The 26,082-nt window shown below is 45.8% G+C and overlaps 1 protein-coding gene and 1 long non-coding RNA gene across 2 annotated transcripts in view; one reads left to right on the top strand and one right to left on the bottom strand.

Moving 5' to 3' along the window:
• Positions 1 to 26,082, top strand: part of jeb (jelly belly) — a 250,618-nt gene that overhangs the window by 119,252 nt on the left and 105,284 nt on the right. The gene's annotated exons all lie outside the window — the stretch shown is intronic.
• LOC135902371 (uncharacterized) overlaps positions 1 to 26,082 on the bottom strand; it is a 279,164-nt gene that overhangs the window by 78,550 nt on the left and 174,532 nt on the right. The window contains exon 2 of the long non-coding RNA XR_010564490.2: positions 14,049 to 14,147. This is a non-coding gene — a long non-coding RNA (uncharacterized lncRNA). The remainder of the gene's footprint in view (positions 1 to 14,048; positions 14,148 to 26,082) is intronic.

A 26,082-nucleotide genomic window follows, 5' to 3' on the forward strand; every position in this document is an offset into this window, starting at 1 on the left:
ACATGTCAAAGAACACAACGGACATAATCAAAGGATTTTGTTGGGACCAATGTCTCAAAGAAAGGTCAAAAGCGCCTTCGTCGCGCTAAACAACACAAGAAACGCTATTACACGGGCCAAATATGTATTGTAACTCAAGGGATGGGCACCTACTTGGGATACAAAGGATGCGTACCTGAATAACTAGTGGCCAGGCGTACATCGAGAGGATCCCGCGATGAGGCGAAGTGCTGTGTGTTAAAGTTCTGGGAGTGTAGCTAGTTTGAAAGTGCGAACAGCGGTTGTCATTGTATACAGACTGAGGATGTGGAACCACCGATGTCGAACTCAGCTTTTAAAATGTCACGATATTATGCAATCTGTAAAGACCTTGACGCTGTGCATTGAGCCTGACTTTGTCTGCTTTCTTTTTTTTTTTTGAAGTTTTGACAGCACCGCGTATTGCCTTGATTCTGGCTTGCGCTGATGTAAGTTGCATTAAAAAATATATGTTATAACAACACCGCCAAGCGTGAACCGCTTGATAGTGTTTAACTTCTATGGCACGTAGTAAATATTCCCGTTTCTTAAGAACTGTGAACATTACATTAGCAATATTCGACTTAAAAGGTTGCAATCTTTATCTCCCGTTAACCTCCTGGTTTATCACTATTGCACCTAGAAAAAAAAGTTTCAGGACATTGAAAGAGAAATTAAGATGCCTAATCTTTAAGGGGCCTAGGCGCACAGACCAATATTTGTAGGCATAGTATCAAAATGTCTACGTTTCAATATTGAAGAATAATTCGCGTACCGAAATTTTCGTACCTCCCTAATCAAGTAGCAAGATTTATATTTTCAGTGCCCCCACTCTATGAACTTTCGTCTTCGGGTGTACTGCCTGGTCAGAACGAAACCCTCTGAGCCTGGCGATTACAAAAGCAAGGACATATGCGGCGCCAAACTAGTCACACAATAGCCGGTGACGACGTCGCATCTTGGACTGCACCAGTATAAGGAAATAGGGAGTGTTTTTCTGCCTGTATCTACTTATGCGTCCATATGGTTCAACGAGTGCTGGTTTTGTTGTTTTATTTGATATCCTATCGCATCTCTCTAGCCATCACGTAGTCCTTTTACCGTCATTCTGTATATATATATATATATATATATATATATATACATAGTTTCACTTTGCCTCAGCTAAGTTGGCATCCGCAATTTAAACACTTTCATATAATGTTCGAACCTCTTTTATAAATACGTGCCAAATTTCTTTTCTGCGAAAGAGACTCGTGTGATCACCAGGAAGAAGGTAACTGTGTCTTGACAGGTTGCACGGAGACATCCTTTTATTGCTAGTGCTATACCCTACTTACGTAGACCGAAGTGGAAATGAGGTTCCCCTCAACGTGGGACACATTTATTTTCAGTACACTTATGTGCATAACATTTTACTGACTTTCGCATTCCACTAACACATGTAGCGACCAACGCAGTTATAAAACAATATTGATTACAATAGCTTTTTTTTTTTTTACATCGCCGTACACATACCTTAGCGCTACAGCGTCTTCTCTGAAACGAACCGTGAGATACAGACACCAGTGGGCTTCCTTCACGAAGGAATTCTTGTCGGCTCTGGTTCTGTTCTACGACATTTGCGACCTCCCAATTATGAGCGGCGCTTATGACTCTGCTTAATGAATGACACAGATTGCGCTAGCGTTGTGGGAATAATTACTGCACACGGAAGATAATTGGATCACGCGCGCGGATGTTGCTTGTAGCAAAGGTCAGTGTTTTCTGCACGGCGGCTTTGTGTAAAGAAAACATGAGCATTCTCATCCTTAATAATTACAACCACGCGGAGAATGTGACGGGCGCGCTGCCACTAATGATGCTGCGAGGATTCAAGCGTGCCAAACACGTGTAATGGGTGCCTGAACGTTGATAACGGCCAAACAGAAAGCTGCGTTATTCTCATTATTCCATTGCAAAGCAACTTAATTACGAGCATTTCCCGCACACCACGTCTTTTGTATGTGTGTCTTATAAAGAACATTGCTTGTCAAGCTCACGCGGCTAGGTCAATTCATGCCGATGACATTTTACTTCGGAATATATTATTACTCACATTCTATTTCGTTATGAAATTTGCTACTACTGGTGGACATTGATAACTTCGGCTACAGGTAAGATAGCGGGCACTTGTTGCTTATTTCGATGAGCTTTTTCTGTGTTCTTAGCATTTATTTTCTTTCGAAGGTTGCGTGACTATGGAAGTTTCTTTGTTAAGCTACCAATTGTCTCAAAATCTGGGCTTCATTTTCTTCTCTTGCGTATCGTGAAAAACTGTAAAGATTTGTCTGAACAAACAAGAAAGAAAGAACGCTCTGAATGATTTAATTCAATGCTAGGTTTTCACATGTCAGAACCAATTTCTGATTAAAGGGCACGCCGTAGTTAGGGGTTCCGGAATAATTTGGAACTTCTAGGCTTCTTTAACGTGGAACCAATGCGCGGTGCAAGAGTACGCAACCACGCGCAATGCCGCAGGCACTGAGCCACCATGGCGGGTTGTGAGCGATTCACTAACGCTTAGTATCACGTTACTGCCGTGACACTGAGATGCCAAATTACTATGTTTACGCCGAGCGCACGCAACCAGTATGAATAACCGATATAGAAATTTGAATATGACGCGTTCAATTATTATACAATGCACAAAAATGAATGAAACTGGCACTAATGGCCAGTTCTTAGTATTGGAAAATAAGAGAGGGTAATGGAAATGGGAAAATGAAAAATGCTTTTGGGAAATGGGGAAAGCACAAATAGACGGAGTAATTAATACACGATTTTCATCCTTTCTGATGCAAAATGCCTCGATAAACGCTCTTGTGGCGGTGCCAATAAGCAGTGGTTTAAGCTAACAGGCGCGCAAGTACATTGGCGAATTCCCAGTGCGTTTATTAATCAGATCGCAAGTAAATTTTATGGTAGGCTTTCATTCACGCGTCATCCTCTTGCGCTTACGTGAATGTTTCCTTGAAATAATCATTTATTACTGTTGCTTAACTGCAAACAATAGGAAGACGGGCTACTAACCCCGGCTATCTCAAGACCCAATAAAGAAAGCAATGCTATTACTTTTCCAATATCGAGAACGCGCATGTAGCACAGGTGCACACAGACTAGGCGTAAACAAAAAAAGGTAATAATAAAGAACGTTAATTAAAGAAGCGCCTCTTATAAACACGCATAACATACACTCGTAAGTAAAGTATCTCGCAAACTACACCGGTGGTACCTTCCACACATGAACAGGCATACTTTTTGTGGATTTCATATTTCCGCCGTATGGCCATCAGGCTTCACTCCCGCAACTAAGCCATCGATTCCTCCATGGTGTTTGGCTCACCCTACAGTGCACCTCACCGTACCAGGAATCAGGAAAAAATCTTAGTTGTCAGCACCTGCTTTTAAACAACTAATTCTGCTCCTTTTGCACGAGAGGTACGCCGACCACGTACATATTTATACTGGTGGATCGGCAACGCTCCAGCGTTCCTCTGGAGCCGTGGTTTCCCCAGCGAAAGCCACCACCATCAGTTTCAAGACATGTCACCCAACTACACCGATGGCTGTGGAACTTGCAGCTCTTCGCGCTGCACTTCGTCTCGTCAGCCAAGAACAACCTCGAAGTTGGTCAATGTTCAGTGACTGGAAGGCAGCAATGCAGTCTTTGCTATCAGCCATGCGGTGTGAACCACACGAACAACTGGTATTCTAGATTAGAAAAGTAATGCATACCTTGACTGAGAAAGGACACCACGTGACATTTCAGCGGCTTCCAAGTCATTGAGGCGTCATAGGGAACGAACACACCGATAACGCTGTTCGGTCGGCTCTTGAAGGCGACAAAGAGGAGCCGATACCATTATCAAGGACAGATGCCGCTAGAAAACTTGAATGCTCAGCCGCGATATGACGTTCTCCTTGTGGAACTCAGGAAGTTTTCAAAACAACCGGCTGCACAACCTAGACCTATCATGGAGCCCGCACGTTTCATACCTAAAGAAGAGGTTGATGACACTAATACATCTCCTAAAGTTTCTCGGCGGAGACTCATGGGGCACACCGATGCGGTCAATGTTGCAGCTTTATGACGCCTTGTTCCTCGGTTTCGCAAGATACAGCCTCCCTGTGCTTGGTAACATCTGCAAAACAAACCTGCGTGTACTCCAGGGACTACAAGCTGAAGCGCTAAGGATGTGTACCGGTCTTCCGAGATGTGCGTCTACTGCGGCAACGATTGTCATAGCTCGAGATCACTCAATATCAAAGTACTCGGTGACCGACGCTCTCAGGGCGCATATTCTCCACGTTGCCCGACTACCTTCTCACCATCTTGCCGCTCTCACTACATGCTATCTACCGCTTCTCACTACATGCCTGCAGCAAGACCATCCTCACCTTTACGGTGCCTGCACAGACCTGAAATACGCCTCACCATCCCAGGAATCACGAAGAAGGCTAACATGCCGTCGTTTGCCCTGAAGCAGGCCACATTAGAACTTTTACATGAGATGCACAGTGGTCGCGTACACGTTTACATCGATGGCTCAGTCACATCTGCAAAGTTGAGCTGCTGCTGTGGTGACACCAACAAGATCCGTCAAAATGCAAGAAACTTATTCAGCCAAATCAGCTATTCAAAAAAAGGGGGGGGGGGGCGTGCGAGTAAAATGACCATTGGGATCTAGCTCCTATCCAATTTCTCAATATACAGAAATCATGAGATTGGGCACGATGTCGGTTGGAGTGAAACTTTTATGACTGATTGCATTATATTGAAATTGTATTCACTCGCACCTACACATTGCTTGTATTTTAACAATATTCTTGGGGAGAAGTCGCATAGATGTCATATTTCATTGTGACTTCCCTTTTCTGGCTCGCGCATGCCTGGATTCCTTTTCGTAAATAATATCACGTTTACAACAAAGACATCCAATATTCGATTACCTAAATATGTCCCGCTATAGACCACGAGGCACGCCAAAACTGTCACACAAATTGGTCTCAGTCGCGATATCCAAGAACGTTGTTTCTATGATAAATCGAGACTCTAGGAAATCTTACCGATAGATGTTTCCATTTTTCTTCACTTTTAATGGAGGACAATATCGTAGCATAAATGGTGAGTCATAAACGTTTTTGTTACTTTCCCACGTATTGCCAACGACATGCCTACTAAGAGGAATACTCACTGTCCTGTTTTTTGTTTACATTTAACTATTTTATTATTATCCTTTATTCTTTTATTTCTTGCTGTATAGCACGGAGAAAGGAATATCTACCTTAATCTCTGCGCAGCAACTCTTGTACAACCGAACAGAAGAGATGGTAAGTGACACGCGGCCTTACAAGAGGGAGAAACGGCACACAAGGTGAACCTGCACACAAGACGGTCTACAAAGGTGCCGTGCAATTATAAAGAAGTGTCGGAAATTATGGCCGGTGGCCGTCCATTTGAATATCGCTTCTAAGCCCTTATTTATCATTAAATATTCCACGTCAATTCACGGCGCTGTAGCAATGTACATGACGTACTAAACAACCCACGTGCTGTGTTCTGCGAAGGAAAAAAGCAAAGGGCAAGCTAGGAGCACGCTCAAGTATTCTGAGGAAGGCTGATTATCAGTAAAAAAAAAAGGAAGGAAAAACAGCTTCACAACGGAATGTCAATAGGGAGCAGTAGAGTAATAAGTTAAAGGAAAAGTACAAATTAGCACCAGACACATAGGGTATATAGGCTTGCCCCGTGGAATAAGACTTTATCAATTAAGCATGAACCCGGTATGCAGTAGAGCGAAAGGCTGCGCAATTTCGTCCAGCGCCCATGCGCCGACCAGACGTTCACCTGTCCAGACGTTCAAATCGCTTAGTATTTACATTTGTCTTAAAACATCCTGCATGTCTCGTCACAAGACACACCGCTTGTATCCCCGCACGGCTTGCCGGTGAAAGATCGATGCATTCGCTGTTGGCAGCAGTTGAGCAAAGAAACGAGAAAAGGCAAATATCTCACAGATCACTAAGCACAGCGGGTCGTGCTTATTTCGGGAAGGAGGGAAACGGCCCTCTTAGAAGTTCGGTATTTTGAGCACTACTCGCCGGCGTGTTTTCGTGCAGGAGCACTTTCAGACCACTCCTCCAATATAGTCACTTCCTTCCCTCTGTCTCCTTTCCTGTTTCAACGATCGCAAAAGACCCCGTGGCACGCAATGCTTAGGGCCACTTTACTTATACTTGCTCTTTCTTCTCCTTTCTTTCTCGCCACCAGAGTGCGTTTTTGCATAAACGGTCTCGCTATTTCCTTTATTTCTGCTGTTATTTTGCGTCGTAATGGTCTCTCGATATAATGTTAGGGACAAAGCGGCCCACTTCGTGCAATGACGCGGAAAAAGATATATAACGGATGCAGAAGAAAAGAAACAAGTTGTTTTTGAAGCCTAGGAAGCCAAATGCGCCCACGAAAATGGGAGAAAGGATAGAGCGAATAGCCTACGGGCAGAAAAATCGAGAAATCCGGCTGCTGCTGTGACAACTCGAGGGTTGGCCAGTCGAGGGCGATCAGCCTTGGGGCGACGGACACCGTGCGCGAGGCCTGCCCCAAACGCAGCTCTCGTGACCCAGAATAGAAACACCACCCTTTCGCCGTAGTGCCGCGAACGGTGCCCAATGTTTTCTTTGCTCGTCGATATTTCCTCAGCCAGAATAGAGAACTAGGTTCCCTGAGCAAAAGGAACTCTTCCAAGATGAGAAAAAACTTCCCATTTTAATCCTCCGCACTGTTTTCTTCATTCAACTTTTCTCGCTTTTCTTTGCGTCGCCTTTCCAAAGTGAGGCATGTCACTGTCGCAATGTTCCTCAGCCTTGGAACAGCTAAGGCTTAGAAACATTCGGGTCTCCCGCAATTTCTTTCTCTGCGATCTTCATTTATTGCGCTCTTCTAAAGTTCTGTTCTTTTTTAGAGTATTCTCGTTTTCAGCGTTGTTCTATCAGTGGCTTTTGCTGCCTTCTAGCTTCATCTGAATAATTTTATTTTAAGACAGGTGGTGGTGGTGGTGGTGATGGTGGTGGTGGTGGTGAATTGTAGCAACAGGCGGGTTTAGCCTGGCAATCAAGCTCAGCTTGCATTTCGAGTTTGTTTCTATGTCATGACTGTGACAACGGCAATGCGCTCAGAACATCAGTCATCATTTGCGCTTCGTCTTGTCTTGTCTCTACTATGTTATGCACTGTGTCCCAGATGCAAACAAATGTCTATACTACATGAGCTCATTACTCTTTCTTTCCAGTCCATGATAAATGTTATATTAGAAAAATTCTTGAAAGCTGCTACGTTCACAGGTGATAACACTGCCAGTCTGTCTCATGTCACGGCCGTGTGCGGACACACGGTGCCACGCAGAATACTGGTTATCGAAGAGGAATGCTTACTATCGAAATTCGAACAATTGCCGGTCTCCATAGTTGGGATAACCCGCCAGTAGCTACAACACACCACCACAGTCGGTGTCCCAAAACTACGCGCTCCACGGGCTGGTCATCCAGTACATTAGACTCAGCACTTTGTGCGATCACAGCCAGTTCTTTTTACCAGCGTCATTATGGCATCCCAGGTGTAAGGGGGCCTGTTTAGCCAGATTTGCGTGTCAATTTCTGCTGATGCTTTCGCTATAATGTCGACCATAACTTCCCTTCGTCATCGCCCTGTTGTCATGGCGGATGTGTTCTATATATTCTTCTATTGAAGCTAACTTGTTTGAACACACCCGCTTTTTACTGCGAATAGCTGTATTTTCCGCGTAGCTTTGTTCGTCCTTCTTTAACTGCCGGGCACAAAGAGGCACAGTCCACTGGAAAAACGAGCGTGACATTACGTACTACGTTACGGACAAGTGAACTCAATTTCCTAGCCCTTTAGTACATGATCAAAGTTTGTTTGACACCCCACGTAGAGAATACACATAATGCGATGTGTCCCGTGGTACACAGACAAAAAGTCTTGAAACTGAGACTCACCCCCTTATTCAGAAATGCGTCTTAACTTGAAGCCCATGCTTGACTTGATTTAAATGACGCCTGTCGTGAACGCACCAAGAAAAACCAGATGAGCGTCTTGGGCGCTTTCGCACCAGCCGTCATTGCATATATCAAGTCAAGCATGAGCTTCACGCTACGATGCATTTCTGAGTACGGGGGTTACATTTATGTTCATTACAATGCAGTTAAAGGAGCACATACTGTTGCATTGAGAAACTGTCGCAGTAATACCTTTAACACGAGGAACATTGTTGTGATGATGTTCTGGCGCTCGCGTAAGATTCCTACATCAGTGCTGTTCTCATTAGTGGGTACTCATTAGTGATCTTTTTCTGTTGTTTTCATTGTCATTGTTATTTTCCTATCGTTGTTTAATTGCTTATCCTCCTCAGGCCTAAGAGAACATCAGTATTATGTAAATAAAATAAAAGGTAAGGGAAGTCAAAACAAAAAGTCAACTATGCATTTAGCCGCGCAGGTCCATTGTCAAGGAAATTCAAGCCACTTTTCGCACATCGCGCGCTTAAGGTCGTTATTATGTGTGCGCAACACTTGTGCAGGCACTGATTTTCGACACACATCAGCGGCAGTCATACGCCGGGTGAGTCACTTGAATCAAACAGAGAGCAGCACGTTCATCGGCTGGCGGATGACATGTCGCTTGAATTGGCTATGGCCACGGAGTGCCAAACTACTCTAAAAGATAGCTGCTCCACAAATAAGGGAGAGAAGAATCTTCGACCTGTTTGCCGATCAAGACATCTCGCTGAACACTTCGAGCGAGATAACAAGAGCCGTTGCCACAGCGAGTGCGGGATACGATTCTATGATCAGCCACCCTTTCCATGCCCCCAAGTCATGACGACTTTCACCAGCTATTACTATTCCCTGCGTTTCTTTTTTTTTTCAGAACTTCAGTGTTTTCGCTGCTTCTCCTTCCCTATGCCAGCTCCCTCCCAAGTGAAGAACAAACGTTGAGTGCACGGACAGTTGCCTGCCGGGCCAGAGAACCAAGCGTGCGTGGCACTGTTGGAAGTCTTCGTTAGGCCATCGACTCGGAGAGGCTGCGAAACCGACAAATAAGGCGAATCGCCCGCGAGAAACACGTCACGTCGAACGAAGCTCCAGCAGATTCTGCGAGATGTGTACCCCGGTTGCGTCGAAGCGTGCTGATCGAGTTATGCGCGTGCCGAGTCCTTTTCTCTCTGGCCGCGTTTGCCGTGGGCTGTGCCTTCGCCGCGACAGCAGCAGGAGACGCAGTAGTGCCGAAACTTTGTGGAAGCGGCCTTGTTTAATGCAGACTTGCTCCCTCTGCACGTTGCAGGCCAGCCAGTAAATCCAGCTAGCGGTGCGAGATTTTTTTGCAAGCTTGCAGAAATACGTGTGGTCGTGACCCATCTCGTTAGTTTGTACCAGGTTCAGTAGTTTTCATGGTCTTGTTTCGTGGCCGATTCGGAAAGGAAACTCTACACCATTGCATTTCACGCCAGGGTTACCACGAGCGGAAGCAACACTTCTGTACCGCCTGTGGCTCGGCGTGGCATTCACGAACTCCTATTCATTCCGCATTGGAATGACCGACAGCCCTACTTGCGACACCTGCGGCTGCGAGGAGACGATTGAGCACCTCCTTTGTGACTGTCCCAACTACAAAGTGCCAAGAACAGCGCTCGTGACCATACTCGAAAAACTGGACAATCGCCCCTTTCGAGAGGAAAAAGCTCTAGGACACTGGTCCAGACGGGCTTCGGCACTCAAGGCCTTAAGGGCTTTGCTGAAGTTTTTAAGGACATGCGAATTGTGCGATCGCCTTTGAGTGTTGTATCGCGTACTATCGCGTTACTGCGTGAATTTTCCGATTTTTTCCCCTCTTCTTCTTCTTCCTCCTTTTATTCCCTCTACCCCTTTCCCCAGCACAGGGTAGCCAGCCGGTACTTAAACTGGCTAACCTCCCTGTCTTTTCTCCTCTTTGTCTCTCCTCCGACACCCTTCATGGCGTGTGGTGGACTCAAAAAAAGTCCCACCTTGCAGATGACCGCCCCTAAGTACCAAGTGGTACAGGCCCTTCAAAATGACAAGTTCGGATGTAGGAACCGAAAAATCAGCTGCATTCAGTTGGTGCGTTAATGTGACAAATTTAGCAGGAAAATGTGCACTCACTCATTGCCTCAATTGGTGTAACTTAATGGAAAATGTAGTGCTGCACCAACAACAATATTTTTGTGCAAACAGTCTCATTTTAACAACCTGTACTGCCTTAAAACTTCTTGGCAAGCATCTTTTTTATGAACGAGAAAGCTCTATGGCTATAAAATAATACGACAACGGAAAGGGCTGCAGTGAAACATTTCATCCTGTATCGCAACGAGACCGACGTCGTGCATATTTATTAGTTTACCATTCTTTATATATCTGATTACTGTCGTGTTTTGGTGAAACTCCGCTGCGCGTGAATTCGTCGTTGTTTTTGATCTAGCTGTTTAATTTCAAAATTATATCACGTTTAGCTTGTCTGATTTTGCGAAAAATGTATATCATTGACTTTGTGAAAGAATATTGATCTTGTTAAAGTCATTGTACTGCGCAGGTTTCATTGCTGCAGCCCCGATCTTACGAGCGAACTTATGGGTCTACTTACTCGAACTCAGGCAGACCCGACAGTCTGAGTCTGATCTAAAGCCAGTAAATCCGGGTAGGCGTGAGGCTGTGCCTGAGAGCTTCTAAATTATGGGGCATGTGAGTCTGAATCAGTCGAGATGAGTAAGAATAGGAGTGAATCTGAGTGAGTCCAGGAGTGGGCGTGGCTCTCAGTCTTGCGAGCCACAGTAAACTTGAATTTGTGTGAGACTAAGTGAACTTAAGCACGTCGAAATTACATGTGATTCCCCATGTCTTTTAGTTGTCGCAGCTACATGTGAGGATGACTCCGCACGCACACCCACGCGATTATTCGATAAAGAGAATATTTTGTGCTTCCCAACAGACATTACACAACACCATACTATAATGCAGCAAGCACTGCAGCGAGATCCCTCAGAAAAATGAAATATAATGGACCGCGTGTTGGGTTTACTGAGCTAAATTCTTACACACAGTGTTGTATGTTTAATGCACCACTGAGTACGCACAGGTGCAGACAGTTTTCTTGGATACATGATAATACAAATAATTTGGTTTCTTTGTTGTTGTTATTTATCAAATGCGAAAGGTTTACGGACGTTTGGTTTCTGAAAAGTCTCTCCCCAAAATCACAGCTAAAAATGAAAAAAAGAACGCAATCTAGAGAGCGGATCGAGCAATATAAAGAGCAAAAAGATGGAAATAAAAGTTTTCACAATATCTCAGACTAAAAAAAGAACACACTACATGCACTCTACAAGCTTACAAAAAAATGTGACATCAAGTTGTAAATTTATACAAATCGTGCTCAATGGCGAATCAGCTGCGCATGATCTGTGATGAGCATGAGTAGTAACTGCTCATGTAGGAATAGTTAAATTCACAGCAATTAAACCGCTTAAAGAGTCACTAATGCAGAATATGTTTATCATGGCATTAAAATAAACACCAAGCAAGACAAATTGTCACTGACACGACAAAGCCATCGTGATGATACCGTTATATAAAAATTACGTAAATTAAATAGCACAGCCTAGAATAAACTGAGAAGGTCACTGTCCAAAAGAAACTAGTGCAAGGATAGCTTTTATATCTTCTCTTTGTTTATAGGAAAAGGACTGAGCTATGTTGTTATACATAAGAGAAGCCTAAGCGGAAGCGCTTTCCCCGTGAGCAAGCTTTCGAGACCGTGGTTTGGCTCGTCATAAGTTCACAATGTCACAATAGAGCTGCTGAGATTACTGAAGGCAACCGGACTGAGCGACCACTTGTGATACAGCGCTGATAATTTTATTGCGTCGGCAACCCCAGCGCACATAATTTCCTCCTATTTCCTCTCTCCACCAGTGCAGGGTTGCCAATCGGACTCAGTCCCTCTTAACCTCTCTACCATATTCTTTCCTCTCGTTTCTCTACAAGTGGCGTTTGAATGTATGGGCGCACGTGGGACGTCTGTCTGTCTATTTTACCAGCAGGCATTCGGGCACACATTATACTGTTGAAGCAGGTGCTGAGAAGGTTCACCAGTTGAAGGAAACATGATCAAAATCTGTGAGACAATGACGGCTCATTTTGCGCTGCCGGATGTTGTTGCGTCTCATTGACGTCATTTTCGCTGTAACAGCGCGAGAAAGGATATGGCTTGCCGACGTAATGGCGGCTCTTTGCGCACTTAGGTTTTCGCTGTCCCTCGGCCCCCCGGATTTTGAATTCTTGCCGCTCAGTTTTTGTGAACGTACCACTTGCCTTGTGCGGCAGGCGAGCAAGCGTAGCTGGTAAGCCAGGCTGTTCGCGGCAAGGCAACATCTACAGCCCTTACGTTTGCGCTACAAAGACCTTTGCGAAAACGCCTACACTCGACTTATCCTGTAACTGTGTTTGCATTCCAATGGTCGCCCTTGCATCTAAAGCAACAATGAGAAGGCCACCTTTGAAAGCTTTAAGGTTGTCGAGCTGAAGTCGCTCGTCGACTTGCAAAACTGCCTTGCGGTCGTGATCTTCTTCGAGCGCTTGCTTCCGCCGCGATTCAGCCGTGTCCTGTTCGTGCCAATTGATTCCATCACGGTGCTTTCGATTCCTCTAAATTAATGAGAGCAAAAAAAAAGATAACGCAAACGATGAAAGCCATGAGATGAAGGGGAGAGAGTTCACTCTGCGAGAAACACAATAAAGAAAGAAGAATGGAAGCAAAAGGATGCGATACCATTAATTCGTCGAACCTATAGTGCAGCGCAGGGAGTCACGTCTACGACGTATTTTCTCTCGCACGCCACCAGCGATGAACGAACGAGGCCTTCGAGATGAAGCACTTCTCGTCTGGAAACTGAAACACGGCAACTCGTATCGCGCTCGGCTCGAGTGTCGATTTGCTATTTGCCTTCATTCGCTCGTTTCCTGCGCTTTTCTCAGCCGCGTTCTCAGACCGTCGCCAGCGCTGACCTTTTCTTTCGTCTCATTTTTCCCTTTTGTCTTTTCGTGTGCCACATTAGTTTGCTAGGCACCACTTCACTGCCGAAATTCTCGTCAGGTCTTTGCCACCGATGTAATCGCACGCCCGACGTGTCTCGCTCTTTGCGACCTCTGTCACCTTTGCTGGAGAGGCGCTCTCGAGTGTCTCCTGCTTGTCTTGAGTCCGTCTCTCGCCTTTCATTTATTCTGCGATGCCGACGGAGAGCCCATTGTGCTCGCAACGTAGGTTCGACGTGACCTGTGTTTTACGGAGCACCGGCAAAAGTACGAGGAATGATGAATGCATTCCCGCTGACGTTCCCTGTCTTTCGGTTCGTTTTTATATTTGTTTTGTCGCTGTGGAAGACGCTTGATTTCATATGTACTGAGAAATCTGGAGCAATGACCTTGAAATTTAACGCGTCGTTGAGGTGCTTTCAGCATGCATCGAAGGCTTCTTGGGGCCCCAGTTTCGTAAGCGCCAAGGAATGTTGTTCGCAAACTTTGCTCGCTTGCCAATAAGCCGTTTAGGAAATTTAAAAAAATTCTGGTGTGTATTTTACCACAAAAGCTTATACTTAGTATTAGTTCTTTTCCTTCGTTAGGTCAATATGCACCCGTACTACACGGGAAAATTTCTTTTTAAACTTTTTTTGTCTTGTGCAAATTCTTGCACGCCAACACTATTCCCTCGTGAATTCTTCTTTTTTTATATATTTGCGTGTGCTCATTACATGCATATTTTCCCGCCTTTTCAGATTATTTTGTGCTCGAAAGATATTTAGCTGAGTGATTGGAGAACCTGTAGGGCTTGATCGGTAGCCCATTTAACATGTTGATGTTAGATTCTTAGTAATTGAAGGAGATTAAAGTTTAGTAACTACCTTATTGAAGAATGTTGGCCATTGTTGCATTTATTGTTGCAGGCGAAGCTGCAGCAGATGCAAGGATTGATTCATTGGCGAGTCTTGAAATCCTGTATTCTGTAAAAAATGAATGAAGGAATGGATAAATGATGTCACTGCAGTTGTTGATAGCAACAAAAATAACGGCATGCTCGTAGGGACGGGAAATGCAACAGAAGAAGCAGCGAACACAAGAAAAATAGCCCTAGTGAATTCAGTGTACAAATATTGCTCATATGAGCAGCAGTACAATGATTCATGTAACGCGTACTTCTGAAGTAGCGAAAGAGAATATGCTTTTGTGAACAATACTTTGTGGAGGGTGTCAAAATTTTATAGTGCCAATAAATCAACACTTAGAATTAAAAAAGAATACACTGTCACTCCCAATTCCTTGAACTCGCTTCTTTTTTTTGTCCAATTCTTTGTACGCGTTTGTTGTTGTCATTTGCATGCAACAAACGAAGAAAAAAAATACAAACAAGCATATTAATATTTTCATGCTAGCACCTGCTCGTTGAAAGAAACAAGCTGCAAAACACACAGCCACCGTCAGTTAATTTTTGCGTAGCAGCATGCATTAGCTTATCGGTAGTGTTCATTGAACAGCTAGACATAATTTTAAATTGCTAGCTTCGAAGTGAGTTGGAGTTGTCAAAGCCGCAGTGGTCATGGCACACGACTTGGGGCCAAGTGAAGCGTGTTGGAATCGTACGCAGACGATGTTTCTTGCCAACAGCCGTGGCTCCGTTCAGACGTGTTAACGGGAAGCTGAGTTCTTTACCGCAATGCTGGCGCCTTTATGAATAAGCAATCCATCCCCAGTGCACGATGCATTGACGTAGCGCGCTCCAGAGGCGTCACGCCATCGCTCGCCTGACAATCGAATACACACGCTCACACAAAAATACGTGCGCACATCACTTCAAAAATAGCCGGATCAGTGATGATTTTCACAGTGTCGACGACCTACCCATTCCTTAAATACAAAAGAACCAACATTTGAGCCTGTATTGTTTCCTGTACGCCATGTTTTGTAATACATTCCCTTGTCAGTTCTGCCGCAACAACATTTTGCCATTACAAAAATTGTGCAATAGCACGAGAACTTCAAAGCTAGCCATGCATTCAACGGCATTCAATGTCATGCCAGTGACAGGCGCTCAGTATGAAATACTATTTCCGTGTGCCTCTTAAGCTATTCCTTTTTTAGCATCTGCAGGTTTTATGTATGCGCATCCTCATTAGGTTACTGTAGGTGCTGTAGTGTCTCCCACTAGGAACTCAGACAAGGGTGAAAACAACAAACCGGACGTGTAAATGTAATGTGAATGTAAATTGGAGTACCAGCTATTATCCACATGCACACTTGAGCAACATATATCGCTCCTTTTGCTCAGGGCTACCATTATTCAAAATTTTACGATTCTCTGCTTCTGTCAATACACTCCGGTAAGTAAACAGCATGAATTGATGAGGAATGCATTCAAAGTCAAATAAAACTGTAGAAGCACAACGAATGTGCACTAACCTGTCCTTCTTAAAGGTCAGTGCCCTCACATTACGCTAGGAATTTTGTACAAAATCAGAAGAAGAAATAACCCTATAGCAGGCCTAGGGTTAGGACAATGCATGGAAACATCAACTGAGAAGAAAGCGCGAGAACACGGTCGTCTACAAGAGAGACAGTGCTTCCCCACAAATGACAAGGAGGTTCTTTTTTTTTCCTTTCCCTGTCACGTTGCTGTTAACAACCTCTTCATTTTCTTTCTCTAAATGCAACGGAACACTTCAAAAAAAAAAAAGAACGGTCTAAGCTGCGTACGCTCCTTCCCCAGCTTGCGCTACCAAACCACATAGGTCATGCTCCTACGCGTCTGCCTCGATTCTCAAAACCTGAGTGCTGACCCATGTCGGTGCCGACCATTGCTCACTCACCATGGCAGTGCCACCAGCACGCGAAGGGCGGGCCACATAGAAATGATCGTCGCCGCTAGCCCGATCAGGAGCTGATCTGTTTTTTTTTTTGTCGTGTTCTTTACCGTCGCTGTCTGCCACTCCAAGCAAAAAGGGGGCAAATCCGTGCTCATATCATTCCGCCTGTTTTAAATGCATTGCGAGGGAACAACGTGCACGCAAGCTGGCTCGCCAATTACTTTTTCTAGGTCTGACAGAGAAGTTTAGCTATTTAGTGACTTGCAAGAGAATAATAGTCTGGCTGCACAAAGGCAGGGGTGAGGAACGAGCGAAGCTGTGAACATTTCTCGGTGATCCTTTTCAGAGCAGCCGAATCGAAAATGTGGCTCTATTATTGCTAATAATTGTGGCCAATTTGAAACTAAGGAGAGCTTAATAAACTAATTTTGTTTAACAAAAGATGGCTTCTTGCTCTGTATACCGGGCTAAAGATCAAATAAAAGAAAGATCACTGGTAACGCTGGAGGCTCCAACATTACCCAGACCTACCTACTTCTGAAGCAAAGGAGTCATTATGGTAGAAATGCATAAATGTAGGTCTATTACCCATATAAATGTATAAACGTGTCCGTAATGGCCGGTATATCAGTCACAAATCACGAGACAGGAGTGAGCCGCTTGCACTCCCGCTCTTGTCCTCGTAGTCGCCTTCCTCTGGTAATTAACACTAGCCACTTTCTTTCTCTCCCCTTCTGTCTGTACATATGGGTGCATGCGTCCCTGCCCGAGCGCGTGTAGGTGTGTGCGCGTGCGTGCGTTAAGCGTACGCACGTGCACATGTGTGCGTGCGTACGGGAGGCTCGTCATCTTGAAATCATTCGAAGGAAATGACTTGGAGTGAATCATTTAGCACCTGGCGCCAGTCTCTCCGGATATTTCCTCATTGTGCTTGGTCGGCAAAACGACCCGGCATGTGCTTTGTATTTATGCTTGTACGCACCCATTAATCAAGCCTCGTGTCATGCTTCATGTCTCCATCAGCTGCAAGAAGCGCTGCTGACACCACGTTCATCTGCTGCGCCAATTATTCGCACGAACACAATCGCAGAGAGAAGGTATCAATAGCTTACGAGCTTTTGTGGCGTGTGTGTACAGCTGACTTCCTACTGGAAAGATATTCTAAAAGATAAATTCTACCAATGTTCTTGTTCGATAGCGGAAGGCTATTTCGCATGCACAACGAAACTAACTGATTTAGCTTGTTACATTCATAAATTTATTCGAAGCTTAATATATAAGTCCCAAGCGGCAGGCTTTTCCAGCGTCACCAAGCATAATCCCACAAGATTAAGACGTCCTATATAGCCTTCTTTCGTGGTCTTGTATTTGTGATTCTATGGACTTTGGAGAGACAAGGTAAGAAGTAGAAAGGCAGAAAGGCTAATCAGATGGCAATATGTGGTTTGCTACGTTGCCCTGGAAGAATGAACAAAATGATGATAGAAGGCAAGGGGACAGAGCGAGAGAGAGAGAGAGAGACCGCGTACACCGTGATGACGAGTACAACACAGGCGCGAGATCTAAAACACGGTGAAATGTGTAGTTGTTCGCATGGACCGTTGTTCGAAGGAAGCGCGACATCGTCTGTGCTGAAAATCAGTGAGACCACTTTCAATTTTTTTTTTGCACGACATGATGGGAGTTTGCGAAGCATGGACCACCAGGTGGCGTCGGGACGATGGGACCGCGCTCGCCTTGGTTCCTCAATTTTTCGCCTGATTTTGTGGTCGAAGCCTTGGCATTTCTACCTAAATATCGAATGCGTGCGGGCGTATGCCGGGACCATTTTGACATTGAATTTCCAGGCGAACAAAACCGATTTCCCCCTTTCTTAAGCAACTGAAGACCAGGCATGCCCAGCTGCCGTACTCGGCCTAACGGCGAAGCGGGGAGCAACGCATCGACTACCAACACTCGACCTGGCCAGAGAGATTCAACAGCCAGAAACCCTATGGATAACGACCCGGAAACGACAAGGGATAGCATGGATATGGACAATCAAGATTTGAAAACTCAAGTAGGCTTTGCAACAAGTTGCGCCGAGGATTCCCCTTTGCCTGGCAAGGCGATGCAATGGAGTCAGCCAGTGGCGACGAGAGCGACGAAAATGAAATGTCAAATGGAGATGACGATGAAGCCAAAAAACGGTAAATGGAAGCTCGCTATATCGTTACAGGAACGCAAACAATTAAGGAAGCAAGCCCGGACCCTCGAAGAACCCAGACAGGCCAGCGATTTTCAGCGGACTGGATCACTAAGCCTAACGACAAAACAATGAAAAAAAAAAACTCGGTGCCCTTCCACTCTGTGAAACTGGGAAAAGGATGACCAAAAAAGCTGTGTACAGGGTGTTTCGAGGAAGACATTAAGTAATTTAAATAATAGGCTTACGGAGGTAAAATTGTTGTTCTTGCGCGAACGGATCAGCGGCCGTGGCGGGTCCTATCAAAAGGGTTGCAAGTGCTATTTAGAGGAATAAATAACTGGAATTTGTTAATTAACTTTGAATCATTATAGTTAGGTATTTGATTGTAATGAGGAAATTTTAGTGGATCATGAGTCCGTCCGGTATCGATTCTTAGATTTCCCAAATTTTAATCGCGCCCAGAGCTACAGCGCACAGAACCTCAGCTCTCCAAAGGCGCGCAACGGGCTCCGTGCGGCAGTTGAGCGCCGCAAGGCCACGCCCACGCGCTGATATCACTCGGGAGCGGTGCGCGTCACACACACCCCGCTCTTCCTTCCACTGTCCGAACAGCGGGAAGCGGCGTCGTGTTCATCATCCGCTAGAACCTCATCGCACGCCCAATTGTGACTTGTCATCACGAGTGCCGCGTGCGGCCTTGGCCTGCGACCCCGCGAATGCATTGCCCGATTCGAAGCGGTTTGCTTTGTGATACCATCGTGGTTGCTTTTAAAAAGATTTCCATGCTTTTGCACTCCGGAATTCAGGTACTTATTTCGCAAAACGCAGCCAAACATACACTGTGGTCGCCTTTATTTCTGGAGGAACGCTGAGTAGCTCACAGAAAATGCCCAGAAAGTTGGCCGTGCATACCACTATATAACTGCGCGCCATCTTTCTCTGAACGTAACGAACGCACAATCCGGTCCTCTGCGACGTTGGCCAGTGCTGTGGTGATTTGGCCCTTGAGGTCCTGGAGGCCTGTTGGAGCTGTTTGGTACACGTCACTTTTTACATACCCCCAAAACAATAAGTCCAATGGTGTCAAATCTGGTGATCTCAATGGCCATGGAATGAGCCCGCTGTGCCCAATCCACCACGAAAGAACGTTCACAGCACAAGAAGACCAAATGTGGTGACGCTCCATCGGGGTGGCACCACATCGAACGCATAACGCTGAGTGGAAGCTCAGATGCGAAGTCCGCAACCACGTCCTTTAGAATGCAGTTTGTGTAGCACTTGCGTATCATGTTTCCTTCAAAAAATATGGCTCAACGAGACGGCCGTGAAAAATTCCACACAACAGTTTTACAGACCATTGCCATTGGTCCCTGTGCTGTCGCAGCCTGCGCGGGTTTCCTACTGACCAGTAGTGTGCGTTGTGTAAGATGACTCCTGCATCTCTGTCGAGCTGCACCTCGCTGGTCCAAAGCACATTACTCAGAAAATTTTTATCTTGGTCACACTAGACGAGGCACCAGTTGCAGAAGTCTAGCCTCCGCTGGAAGTCACTGTGCATGAGGCCCTGATGTAAAGATAGGTGATACGGGTAAAACTGATGTTGCGACAACACTCCCAAACTGAAGCGACATTACCTTCACATGCATCAGCGATATCTCTTACGCTCGCCTGTGGCTTTCAGTTGACGTAGGCTAAGACGCCGGTCTCCAAATCTTCGCTTAGAATATGGTAACATTGATGATGTACCGCTCCGGTGGTGCAAAAGCGGTTGAACACCGTTTTCAACCCAGCAAGTGATGTTACATGACCACTGGGGTGTCGTGCAGCATACAGACGTGCGGCTAAAGTTAGGTTTCCATTCGCGTTCACGTGTGCAATGACCATGTCGACTCGCTCAGTCATCGAAAAATGGCCACACGCCACTGCAGCCATGTTGACTGGCGGAAAGAAGAAAACATCCGATGCTAACGCGTTCCAAAAACACTTCATACCGCAGATTTCTAGATTACAAAGTTATCAGCTTCCTTGATTTATTTATTTTTTATTGGCGCGTGCGGCTGTGGCGGCCACAACGCACCACTTTCCGCTCGGGCAGTAGAAAAATAACGGGATGTGTGCGACGCTCCGAATGATATCAACGTGTGGGCGTGGCTTAGCAGCAGTCAGCTGCTGCCCGGAGCCCGTTGCGTGCGTCTGGAAAGCTGAGGTTCTGAGTGCTGTAGCTCTGTGCGCAATTACAATTTCGCAATTCTATCAATCCATACTGGACAGACTCATGATCCACTAAAATTTCCTCATTACAATCAAACACCTAAGTAGAATAATTAGAAAGTTAATTGCCAAATTCTAGTTAATTATTCCCCTAAATATCACCTGCAAGTCGTTTGATAGCGCCCGCCACGGCCTCTGATCACATCGCGCAAGAACAACAATTTTACCTCCGAGAGCCTATTATTTAAAATTACTTTGTCTTCCTTGAAACACATATGGGCCCTTTAATGGCAAACTGCACCTCCGTCGGGGGTCGGCCCGGCGTAGCACAATCTTTGGGATAGGGTCACGTAGGGGGAGTGCTCAACCGACTGCTTCACCTCCGCCCCGGGTCGGCCCGCTATTGCACTATCACCGGGATTTTGTGTCACGGACTGGGGGAACTAGCCCTAAACAGCTTCGCTGTAATAATGCTGGCTCTCGCGTACTCGAGAGTACATGTAAGCATGAAAATGCGACCGGCAAGTCAGGTAGGTTGGAGATGATTCTAGCTACAATCTGAAAATGGTTGTAGCGCATGTTCGCAACGGCACACCTCACCATACCACACCGCATGACGCCATACTGTGCACTAGTCCATATGGAGGCAAGAGTACCCTGTCAGAGACAGAACCTCATTGCAAGTCTCGTCTCGGTTAAACTGCCATTCGTGGTGCGCCGGGCGCTGCCGGCACACCAGACGCGCCGCGGACATCACGGACCTCTGCCGACAAAAGATTACAATCTAGTGTATAGTGCCCTGTACCTGTCTTTTCAACCTCGCTATTGCAAGTGACAAATATTATTCCAGCGTACTAGAAGTTATAGCTTGAGTGATATTGTGAACAAGCATTTGAAAGAACACGGAAGCAATATTTTTTGTAACTTGTTTTGGAAGTAACTAGCGTATCTAATGCGCTCTTAAACGATTGCCCGGATGATCTCGTTTTGTTCTCGCAACTTGCCCAGATATTCTCCTTTGACTGCCCGGATATTGGCTCTGGTTTTTGGCTCAAGGTCAGTTGAAGGTCACCGACAACGGATGCTAAAAGCATTTCATGCATAAAAAATTGCGTCGGCGGGACAGGACAACCCTAAGATTATACCGCGAGATACTTCAAACGCCGCATTACTGGCGCTTGGTCCACAAAACACGATTCAAAAATTGGCCGAAGCACAGCTACGAATGCAAGAAAATCGCCTGCTCCAGACTCCAACAGCCAGAGAACTCGTGAGCAAGTGTTGAGAAGTCTTCAGCAAGAAACTAAAGAGGTACCCAGCGCACTTAGAGAATGATACATGATATCTGCAATACCTAAGAACATAAATTCCTACCCTGCATGCTGGGAGAAGAAAGAACTCCTAGGGCAGAATACATAGACAAAAGTACAAAATATATTATTACGGCGAGATTCGCTGACAGGTTTTATTAGACAGATGCAAGGAGGGCAGTGGCAATGGTCACGGACCGTGGAGGGAAAATTACAGCCAGCACTGTAACTTCACTGATCACTGACTCACATAAAGCTTGCGGAAACTATCTACTGGGCAAAATCAGAGGACGGGCGCTCTGAATCTTTGTCGGGACGGGATGGGACCCCATGGTTGAACACATCCAAATTGTGACCTGGGCACCGGGGCACGAGGGCACCACCGCGAACCTACATATGGATGAGGCAGCTCGAGGCTCTACAAATCAACAAGCCACCCCTGACTCTTCAATAGAGGACCCTACACCCCTAGACCATTGCTACACAACAATACTAAAATGCTACAGAGAAAATAGAAAAATCTATTCACCCCCGCACGGCAAACTCAGCGCTGCGGAGGCAGCCATGTTGGGAAGATTACAGACGAAAACCTACATAAATATGCACTCTCCACCTAGTCTGCTTCACGGCATATAGACACATGTGTCCGTGGTGTGCAGCAACACCAACATTCTTTCACACCCCGTGGGAGTGCGCAGGACACCAAAAAGAACACGGACACAAACGGCACATGGAACGAATGGCAGGCGCGGCTGTCTAGCCCGGCCCAGGAATACTAGCTACGACTGATCCAAGGAGCTGAGCGGATGGCCCGTGCCAGTATACCTTGGAATAGGGGCCCCACCCTGTCGGACAAACACCGTTTTTCACCCCCTCCCCCCCCCCCTAATTCATCTGGGAAACTGGGGTAGAAAAACGTCCGTTTTCTGTTTGTCATAAAGTTTTCTAACTACTTCAACTTGCGAAGCATTCCGCTACTCAATGTATACAAGCTAGAGACTTCTTTTCGTATGATATATATAGTCTGCGAAATTTAACAAGAAACATTAGGTGATAGTAAGCGCTTTATATTGCCTGGCATATTTGTTTGCCCCGTCTTTACACGAGAAACAGCAAAACGAGTGGAATGTGTGGCAGGGGAGACGGGATAGGGTTGATTTTCGGTAGCATTGTGTTAACGTAGCGTTATCTAAAGCGCCGATCGATCGCTGATCCTTACGTCATTGTAACGTCAATGCATGGCACACGTTCTTTGTCAATACGATGTTTAAAAAATAATGGGACTTTACATGCCAAAACCCCTTTCTGGTTATGAGGCACGCAGTAGTGGAGGACTCCGGAAATTGAGACCACCTTGGGTTCTTTAATGTGCACCTGCATCTAAGGACACGATTGTTTTTGCCCCCATCTAAACGTGGCCGCCATGGCCGGGATTGGATCCCGCGACCTCGTACTCAGCAGCCAAATACCATAGCCACTGAGCAACCACGGCGGGTCACTACGTTGTTACTAACGCTCAAATAGTTCCATAGTTCGCGTTTCAATAACCCTGCAGCGGCCGTTGCGCAAGCTAGTTCCAAGCTTTTCCATTGCTATATTGCCTGATGAATTATAGTGGGTATATAGTGTTTTTTCGAGAAACGAGACTCTACGAGGCCGTGTGATGATTTCGCTTAGGCCTGCATAATGTCACGTAAGTCCACTGCCTGCCTACTATTAAGATAACAATGCTGAAAAGGCAGTTGAGACGCTGTCATGACCGGATACTTTGATCAGTCACAAAAATTCAGTGAAAGCTTTATCGCAACTCATCGAGAGTTCGTGTTGCGCACTCTACGCTTTAAAAGAGTACAGTAACCAATGACCCTGTGACGGCAACACCATTAGCATATCAACGTTGTCACAGAAATGCAGCCGAGGCCGACCCGGGAAGTTTGCGAAAGCGTCAAACCCGGCGGTTACGCTAAAAGGAGCCTTGTTGAACGTGTGGGTGGCGACACGTTTTGCTGGTGCTTATGTAAATAAGCCCGTAGACCCGCCATGAACTTTCGCACTGTTCACCGCCCCATCCAGAGCCGTGTGGCCACTACACGGTCTCATTCTCGTCCTGACTTCTGCCAGAGCAACCACGTGCTAGCATGCTATAGACACCCTGCTGGGTTTGTGACCTGTTATGTGCGCGCGCTCCTTCGGCATCCAGGTTTTTTTTGCGTTGCGCAGACAGGGCCACCATTTGCTTGTACTGTGTAACATGCCGCTGACCCCGAGGGCAATGTACTAAAGGTTTTGTAAAATTGGCTACGAATGTGCAGCATATGTCTTGCTTCTTTTGTTTTCATGTTTTTCTCGGTTATTAGCCACATTTCCTTGCGCCGGTTCCCTGGCATATAGTTACAGAGAGAGTATATTATTTTCGCCAGCTTCCTTCCTTTTCCACTGTCTTGCTTCTTGTACATTTCAATGTTCCTAATGATACGCAGTAACTCACATCTCTTCGACGCTTGTTTTCTCTGGACCATTTCTCGTGACGTGCCGAATAACTCGCTGCATCTGAAAGGCCTGGACTCTTGTCACTTCCCGAAGTTAAAAAAAAATAAAACCAAGTGGGCCTTGACGCTTAGACATAACCCGTCGACGCCAAAGGACCCGAGAAATGCTTGTCACGTGATTCACTTTAGAAAAACAACCTTTTCTTTTTTTCTTTTTGCCCGGACGGTGGGAGTGTCAAGCTTACTGATATTTCGGTGACCAGGTTTCTTTCGTCCTTGTTTTCCTTCGCATCATCCCTCTGTGTCTGTTTATCGTCCGTCTTTCTTTTATTTTATTTCTTCACAGGCGACGTATAGGAAAAAAAAAGACGTATAGGAAAGAAACAACGAAACAAACTTTCTTTAACTTCGTTGCAGCTAGAAGCGCACTCCTCCTAGCATTCAATTTATTCCGTCCTTTTCACAAATCGCACACCGTGATCGTAGGTCAATCGCAGCTGATTGATCCATCGGAGTGCATTACTGCCATCTTTAGTAAAGGCTGTTTAGACTTCGCTGGCACATTTTGTGTACTGTAGGAAGTCTCGAGCACTCTCATGTGTTGATGTCAACAGCAGCATCCCAAAAACAAAAATAAAAGTCCTTCGCATAGAATTGGAACGGAGAAGCCTTGAAAGGTTCTCTTCCTTGGTCAATGTTAAATTAATTATTTACCTAAATTTTAGAGTTTCATGTGCTAAAACTACTATATGATAATGACGAGCGCCGTAGTGGGATACTCCGGATTAATTTTGGTCCCCTGGGTTTTTTTAACGCGCACCTAAATCTCAGTACTCGAGCATGTTTTCATGTCGCCCCCATTGAAGTGCGGCCGCCGCAGCTGGAATCGCTCTTGCAGAATGTGTCACTTACATGCGTAGATGCCCCTGCTCATCAATCACCGGTTAAGCAGCAGCACGTTGAAAAACTTGCGCTAGCGAGGCGTATTGGTGGAACAAAAGAAAATATTGCAGGTCATGACACCACACTCCGGAAAGTCTGATCGCAGCGGGCCTCCTGCTGCGCCCCCTACTTATGGGGCATCTACTCATATTCCTCTCTGCCGCGCCCTCCACGTGCCTTTTCTATACGCCTACGATTTGCGGGCTCTTCCCCCGGCCAGCGATTGCTATCCGTCACTATGGTGTTGTGCTTCTAAGCAAGAGGCCGCAGGATCGAATCCCGGCCATGGCGGCCGCATTTCGATTGGAGCGAAATGCGAAAACAACCGTGTATTTAGATTTACGTGCACGTTAAAGAATGCCAGGTGATCCAAAATATTATGGAGTCCACCGCTACGGCATGCCTCATAATCGGATCGTGGTTTTCGCACGTGAAACCACATAATTGATTTTTTAAATTTTAATTGCTATCCATGCGGCCGTCTGCACCAGTTTTTCAGTCTTTGTACATCTGCTATCTCTGGTGCGTTTTTGCAATTATGTCGCAACTACGATTGCACATCAAAGCGGAACCCGCAAAAATTCGTCGTCGTCCTCGACGCACGAGGACTTTTCTGTCCCAAGTTTGTTTGCATGCCTGCACTGTAAAATAATTTGCACCCTAAAAAGTGAAAAATGGTGTAAATGTGTCTATAACTCACACCCTTCGGGGGCCGTTATGTAGATAACACCCTAAGGGCGGGAGTTACAGACACATTTGCACTCTTTTTTCACTTTTAAGGGTGTAAATTATTTTACACCGTGCGCAATTTCCAGCTGCTGCCTGCCGAGGCTGCAAGTCGCACACGGCGTGCAAGGAGTCGCGCGTAACTTTTCACACATAAATAAGATATTGTTTTGGTTCCTGAGATATCAAGCGACACGTAGCCATCGCATACG

Source organism: Dermacentor albipictus, chromosome 5 (genome assembly GCF_038994185.2).
Source record: "Dermacentor albipictus isolate Rhodes 1998 colony chromosome 5, USDA_Dalb.pri_finalv2, whole genome shotgun sequence".
NCBI classification, from domain to species: domain Eukaryota; kingdom Metazoa; phylum Arthropoda; class Arachnida; order Ixodida; family Ixodidae; genus Dermacentor; species Dermacentor albipictus.